We start from the raw sequence: 7,743 nt of genomic DNA, 5'->3' as shown, positions 1-7,743 counted from the left end.
CCCGCAAGGTTCAGTTCTAGGACCCCTGCTCTTCTCCATCTACACCTTTGGCCTGGGACAGCTCATAGAATCTCACGGCTTTCAGTATCATCTCTATGCTGACGACACACAGATCTACATCTCTGGACCAGATATCACCTCCCTACTAACCAGAATCCCTCAATGTCTGTCTGCTATTTCATCCTTCTTCTCCACTAGATTTCTAAAACTTAACATGGACAAAACAGAATTCATCATCTTTCCCCCATCTCACGCGATCTCCCCAACGAACCTATCCATTACAGTAAACGGCTGCCCACTCTCCCCAGTCCCACAAGCCAGCTGTCTTGGGGTAATCCTTGACACTGATCTCTCCTTTAAACCACATATCCAAACCCTTTCCACTTCCTGCCGCCTCCAACTCAAAAATATTTCACGGATCCGCACATTCCTAAACCAAGAATCTGCAAAAACCCTAGTCCATGCCCTCATCATCTCCCGCCTTGACTACTGTAACCTCCTGCTCTGTGGCCTCCCCTCTAACACTCTTGCACCCCTCCAATCTATTCTAAACTCTGCTGCCCGACTAATCCACCTGTCCCCCCGCTATTCCCCGGCCTCTCCCCTCTGTCAATCCCTGCACTGGCTCCCCATCACCCAGAGACTCCAGTACAAAAGCCTAACCATGGCGTATAAAGCCATCCACAACCTGTCTCCTCCATACATCTGTGACCTCGTCTCCCGGTACTTTCCTGCACGCAACCTCCGATCCTCACAAGATCTCCTTCTCTACTCCCCTATTATCTCCTCTTCCCACAATCGCATACAAGATTTCTCTCGTGCATCCCCCCTACTCTGGAATGCTCTACCACAACATATCAGACTCTCGCCTACCATCGAAACCTTCAAAAAGAACCTGAAGACCCACCTCTTCCGACAAGCCTACAACCTGCAGTAACCACCGATTGACCAAACCGCTGCACGGCCAGCTCTACCCTCACCTACTGTATCCTCACCCATCCCTTGTAGATTGTGAGCCCTCGCGGGCAGGGTCCTCTCTCCTCCTGTACCAGTTGTGACTTGTATTTTTCAAGATTATTGTACTTGTTTTATTATGTATACCCCTCCTCACATGTAAAGCGCCATGGAATAAATGGCGCTATAATAATAAATAATAATAATAATAATAATAATAATAACCCATTTACACACATTTTCCCACAGACCAAGCATTCTCATTTTGTGTACCAACCTCTTGTGCGGCACGGTATCAAACGCTTTGGAAAAATCGAGATATACCACGTCCAATGACTCACCGTGGTCCAGCCTATAGCTTACCTCTTCATAAAAACTGATTAGATTGGTTTGACAGGAGCGATTTCTCATAAACCCATGCTGATATGGAGTTAAACAGTTATTCTCATTGAGATAATCCAGAATAACATCCCTCAGAAACCCTTCAAATATTTTACCAACAATAGAGGTTAGACTTACTGGCCTATAATTTCCAGGTTCACTTTTAGAGCCCTTTTTGAATATTGGCACCACATTTGCTATGCGCCAGTCCTGCGGAACAGACCCTGTTGCTATAGAGTCCCTAAAAATAAGAAATAATGGTTTATCTATTACATTACTTAGTTCTCTTAGTACTCGTGGGTGTATGCCATCCGGACCCGGAGATTTATCTATTTTAATCTTATTTAGCCGGTTTCGCACCTCTTCTTGGGTTAGATTGGTGACCCTTAATATAGTGTTTTCATTGTTTCTTGGGATTTCACCTAGCATTTCATTTTCCACCGTGAATACCGTGGAGAAGAAGGTGTTTAATATGTTAGCTTTTTCCTCGTCATCTACAACCATTCTTTCCTCACTATTTTTTAAGGGGCATACATTTTCAGTTTTTATTCTTTTACTATTGATATAGTTGAAGAACAGTTTGGGATTAGTTTTACTCTCCTTAGCAATGTGCTTCTCTGTTTCCTTTTTGGCAGCTTTAATTAGTTTTTTAGATAAAGTATTTTTCTCCCTATAGTTTTTTAAAGCTTCAATGGTGCCATCCTGCTTTAGTAGTGCAAATGCTTTCTTTTTACTGTTAATTGCCTGTCTTACTTCTTTGTTTAGCCACATTGGGTTTTTCCTATTTCTAGTCCTTTTATTCCCACAAGGTATAAACCGCTTACACTGCCTATTTAGGATGTTCTTAAACATTTCCCATTTATTATCTGTATTCTTATTTCTGAGGATATTGTCCCAGTCTACCAGATTAAGGGCATCTCTAAGCTGGTCAAACTTTGCCTTCTTAAAGTTCAGTGTTTTTGTGACTCCCTGACAAGTCCCCCTAGTGAAAGACAGGTGAAACTGTACAATATTGTGGTCGCTTTTTCCTAGATGCCCGACCACCTGCAGATTTGTTATTCTGTCAGGTCTATTAGATAGTATTAGGTCTAAAAGTGCTGCTCCTCTGGTTGGATTCTGCACCAATTGTGAAAGATAATTTTTCTTGGTTATTAGCAGAAACCTGTTGCCTTTATGGGTTTCACAGGTTTCTGTTTCCCAGTTAATATCCGGGTAGTTAAAGTCCCCCATAACCAGGACCTCATTATGGGTTGCAGCTTCATCTATCTGCTTTAGAAGTAGACTTTCCATGGTTTCTGTTATATTTGGGGGTTTGTAACAGACCCCAATGAGAATTTTGCTACCATTTTTCCCTCCATGAATTTCGACCCATATGGACTCGACATCCTCATTCCCTTTGCTAATATCCTCCCTTAAAGTGGACTTTAGACAAGACTTTACATAGAGACAAACCCCTCCTCCTCTCCGATTTTTACGATCCTTTCTAAACAGACTGTAACCCTGTAAGTTAACTGCCCAGTCATAGCTTTCATCTAACCATGTCTCGGTTATTCCCACTATGTCAAAGTTACCTGTAGATATTTCTGCTTCTAGTTCTTCCATCTTGTTTGTCAGGCTTCTGGCGTTTGCGAGCATGCAGTTTAGAGGATTTTGTTTTGTTCCAATCTCCTCGCTGTGGATTGTTTTAGAAATGTTCTTACCTCCCTTCTGAGTATGTTTTCCTGGATCTTCTTTGTTCAAGTCTAATGTTTTTCTTCCCGTCCCCTCTTCTTCTAGTTTAACGCCCTCCTGATGAGTGTAGCCGCTGTGAGAAACAGTCCCTACTCTCACTTGTGGCACTGCTGTGTGGGAAAATTCCCACACAGCTTTGCCATAAAGTGAGACCAATGAACTCAGGTAACCTCTTCAGTGATGCACTGCAGGAGCCATTGTCTCCTGTCAGTGTGTCACTGAAGGCCCTATAGAGCAGTGACATCACCCAATGTCACTGTTCTATAGGGGAAATCGTTGTGGGACACTCGTTATTAATTGGACTACGGCGGAAAGTGAGTATACGGTTGGTTTATTATTTTTAATTTTTTGCAGGCTATCGAGTATGGTAAGTATGGTGAAATTAAGAATATTAAAATATTTTTTTCTGACTGTGTCTTTATTTTTTTAAAACTCTTTCACTACTATAGGATTAATAATGGATATGTGTCTTATTGACTCCTCTCCATTATTAACCGGGCTTAATGTCACCTCACAATAGCAAGGTGACATTAAACCCTTAATAACCCATATCCCATCGCTACAGGGGAGTGGGAAGAGAGGGGCTAAGTACCGGAATTGCAGTGACGCGCATCTTACATCTTACAGATGCGCCATTTCTGGGGGGGCTGGTAATTGTAGGCGGAAGGGGCAAATATCCATGGCCCCTCTCTAGGCTATGAATATCAGCCCACAGCTGTCTGCGTAGCCTTTCTGGCTCTAAAATGTTGGGGGACCCACGTCATTTTTTGGAGGGGTCCCCCTGTTTTAATAGCCAGTAAAGGCTACGCAGACAGCTGCGGGCTGATATTCATAGCCTGGGAAGGGGCCATGGGTATTACCCCATTCCCAGGCTACAAATATTGGCCCCTGGCTGTCGGCTTTCCCCCTCTGGCGCAGAAAATTGCACGGGAGCCCATGCCATTTTTTTCCCGTTTTTTTTTTAAACTTAAACGTTTATTAATAAACATCGGCCTTGCTATTATATATCTATGGATAATCTATCTATAGATATATTTATAGATATATCTATAGATACATAGATATATCTATCCATATATCTATAGGGTATGTGTCCACAGGCATTGCCAGAGCTTTGGACGGAGCGGAAAACTCGCTCTGCCCAAAGCGCCGCCCCCTTCTGTACGCGCGGTGATTCCGGTTGTGTTCATTGCACACATCTTTAATCTCCGCACCCCATACATAGGACCCTGTCATTTACCTTGTGGTGATGGAGCGTCGCCGCAAGGTAAACAGACATGCTGCGTTCTAAAAAGACATGCCACATGTCCGTAAATGCAGGGCCGCTGGATGCGTGTTTGCACGCATAGTGGAGATAGGATTTCATAAAATCTCCACTATGTGGTAACATCTGGACGCTGCGGGTTGAACGCTGCGGTTGTACGCAGCATCCAATCTGCAGCTAATCCGGATGTAATCCGGCCCGTGGACACATACCCTACACTATCCATACATCTATCAATACATATATCTGTCCAGATATATCTATAGATAGATATATGAATAGAAAGATGTATGCATCTATAGATCTATCTATATGTAGATGTATCTATCCATCTAATTCCTTCTATCTATCTATCTATCTATCTATCTGTCTATCTATCTGTCTGTGTGTGTAATGGAGTGTGGGTTGGACAAATGTAAAAGAGGAGGTTGGACAATAATGACATCACAAATCTTTTTTGTTCAATAACAAATCTTTATTTAGCTTTCAAAAACACATTAAAAAACGCACAAAAAACGCATAAAAAAACATAAAACCTGGCTCCCCATTACCCAGAGACTCCAGTACAAAACCCTAACCATGACATACAAAGCCATCCACAACCTGTATCCTCCATACATCTATGACCTCATCTCCCGGTACTTTCCTGCACGCAACCTCCGATCCTCACAAGATCTCCTTCTCTACTCCCCTCTTAACTCCTCTTCCCACAATCACATACAAGATTTCTCTCGCGCATCACCCCTACTCTGGAACTCTCTACCACAACACATCAGACTCTCACTTACCATCGAAACCTTCAAAAAGAACCTGAAGACCTACCTCTTCCGACAAGCCTATAACCTGCAGTAACCACCGATTGACCAAACCGCTGCATGACCAGCTCTACCCTCGCCTACTGTATTCTCACCCATCCCTTGTAGATTGTGAGCCTTCGCGGGCAGGGTCCTCTCTCCTCCTGTACCAGTTATGACTTGTATTGTTTAAGATTATTGTACTTGTTTTTATTATGTATACCCCTCCTCACATGTAAAGCGCCATGGAATAAATGGCGCTATAACAATAATAATAATAAAAAACGCAGCTGTGTTTTCTGCCAGGAAATGCAGATTTTGTGCAGAAAATTCTGCACCCATATCTGCAACGTGTGCACACAGACTTAGTCTGTACCCTTCCCCCACCCAGGGAAGAGCGGGGTAGTAGTCTACCGTAATACCCCAAACGAGACCAAACAAGGTAATACGAACAGGGTTAACGAAAAATACTAAACATACAAATATACTCACACAGACAACAAAAGAATACACCAATAATAACCAACAACAACCTCCAGCCATGCAGCATTAGCTTTCTCTGGCAATGAGTGCTAGCCAGTACCCAGTTTCTATAGGAGATGGGAGTGGCAAACAGTGCACAGCTGAGAGCCTTGATGCAGGAACGCCTCCAGGAGCTATCTACTGAGCAGATTAGCATCTGCACTGCTAAAAGAAATTTATACCATTTAATACAAAGGTGAAAGTGCTTCTAATCAGTGCAGTAGTAGGAAAAATCAGACGCTGCCGTCTTCTGGCTCCTCTCTGTCATGGTAAACCCATGACAGTTTGGTGCAGAAAGCTTTGTTTGCAGTTACAGAGGTCAGACGTTTCCTGTAGTTCTTGACCAAGTTTACACACACTGCAGTAGGGATTTTGTCCCACTCCTCCATACAGATCTTCTCCAGATCTTTCAGGTTTCGGGGATGTTGCTGGGCAATATTGAGTTTCAGCTCCCTTCAAAGATTTTCTATTGGGATAAGGTCTGGAGACGGGCTAGGCCACTCCAAGACCTTGAAATGCTTTGTATGGAGCCACTCGTTAGTTGCCCAAGCTGTATGTTGGATAATTCTCATGCTGGAAGACCCAGCCATGACCCATCTTCAATGCTTTTACTGAGGGAATGAGGTTGTTGGCCAAAATCTTGCGATACATGATCCTATCCACCCTCCCTTCAATACAGTGCAGTTGTCCTATCCCCTTTGTAGAAAGGCACCCCCAAAGTATGATGTTTCCCCAACTGTGCTTCACGATTGGGACAGTGTTCTTGGAGTTGTACTCATCCTTCCTCCAAATATGACGAGTGGCGTTGAGGCCAAAAAATTCCATTTTTGGTCTCATCTGACCACATGACTTTCTCCCTTGCCTCTACTGGCCATTTTTTAACTTAAAACTTGCCTGGACACGTGCTGGCGTGAGCAGGGAGATCTTGTGTGCCTTAAGGATTTTAATCCATGATAGTGTAGTGTGTTACTAATGGTAATGTTTGAGACTGTGCTCCCAGCTCTCTTTAGGTCATTGGCCAGGTCCGCTCGTGTAGTTCTTGGCTGATTTCTGACCTTTCTCAGAGTCATCCTTACCCCACGTGGCGAGATCTTGCACGGAGACCCAGACTGAGAAAGATTGATAGTCATCTTGTGTTTCTTCCATTTTCTAATACTTGTGCTAACAGTTGTGCCTTCTCACAAAGCTGCTTGCCTATTGTCCTGTGCAAATCAACAATTTTGTCCCTGGTGTCCTTAGACAGCTCTGTGGTCTTAGCCACGATGGAGAGGTTGGAGTGTGATTGAGTGTGTAGACAGGTGTCTTTTATATAGGTAATGAGTTCAAACCGGTGCAATTAATACAGGTAATGAGTACAGAGTAGGAGAGATTCTTAATGAAAAACTAACAGATCTGTGAGAGCCAGAATTCTTGCTGTTTGGTAGGTGATCAAATACTTATTTCATCGAATAAAATGCAATTTAATTATATAAAAATCATACAATTTGATTTTCTGTTTTTTTTTTTTTTTTTTCTAGATTCTGTCTCTCACAGTTGATGTACCTACAATAAAAATTACAGACCTCTCCATTCTTTGTAGGTGGCAAAACGTCCAAAATTGTCTGTGTATCAAATACTTATTTACCCCACTGTATACGAGTGCCATAAACTACATGCATATATAGTGTGCATATAGTAGTGCCCATCTTTAGCCCCTGTCCCAATTCTTTTACCAGTCTATATAGCACTACTGCAGCCGTTTCTTCAACATTCCGTTCAGTTTTGGGCCATAATAAAATGATCTAAGACCTCAAGAGAGTTCACTGAAGGGCAACTAAATACATACAAGGTGTAGATGTCAATTGTGAAGAAAGGAGGCAAAATTAAATGGGTTAACCCTAACCTCTTTTTGACCTCGGACGGGATGGTACGTCCGAGGTCAGATACCGAGCTTTGATGCAGGGCTCCGGCAGTGAGCCCGCATCAAAGCCGGGACATGTCAGCTGTTTTGAACAGCTGACATGTGCCCGCAATAGCGGCGGGTGAAATCGCGATTCACCCGCCACTATTAACTAGTTAAATGCCACTGTCAAATGCAGACAGCTTGGCACGGAAAAA

Source organism: Ranitomeya imitator, chromosome 1 (genome assembly GCF_032444005.1).
Source record: "Ranitomeya imitator isolate aRanImi1 chromosome 1, aRanImi1.pri, whole genome shotgun sequence".
Lineage (NCBI taxonomy): Eukaryota > Metazoa > Chordata > Amphibia > Anura > Dendrobatidae > Ranitomeya > Ranitomeya imitator.
This window is presented reverse-complemented; position numbering follows the sequence as displayed.